Source organism: Contarinia nasturtii, unplaced genomic scaffold (genome assembly GCF_009176525.2).
Source record: "Contarinia nasturtii isolate CC-2019 unplaced genomic scaffold, AAFC_CNas_1.1 Cnas_scaffold_2489, whole genome shotgun sequence".
Taxonomy (NCBI): domain Eukaryota; kingdom Metazoa; phylum Arthropoda; class Insecta; order Diptera; family Cecidomyiidae; genus Contarinia; species Contarinia nasturtii.
In genome coordinates this window covers 29049-29555 of record NW_022199810.1, presented here as the reverse complement: position 1 = coordinate 29555, position 507 = coordinate 29049, and positions in this window count along the sequence as shown.

Sequence of the window (507 nt, the reverse complement as noted above, 5' to 3'; positions counted from 1 at the left end):
AACATAGAGATGTCGCTCGGAACGTGAAGCTCAAAAAAAATATACAGGTGATATAGAAAGCAAGTGAGGGTAGGGAAAATACCGGTTGAAAATATCGAGTATTTTCAATACATGACTTTAGTCTTAAGACATTGATACAGCCAAAAGTATTGATAATTATTAATTGCCTTGTTGTGGAATAATTCCATTCTTTACTCATTCCAAAAGAACATGAATTGCAGAAAAAATTGAAAAATTATTGGAAAAAATATGTCGCAATCGAAAATTGACGTATTCACCTTCATTGACGGGTCCTTCAAATAGGTTTGAAAATAATATAAAAATTCAAAATTGTGCAAAAAATAAACGAAAGCAAAGTGAATCGAACCACTTCTTTCGTATTCAAAACGTAAACAAGTTGAACTACGAGAGTCTTGCGAAATATCCAGTCTCAATTTGTTTTTGAGTTATAAGGCGACATTTTTTTTTTTGGAAAAAAGAACGAATAAATTCATTACGTGAACGTCT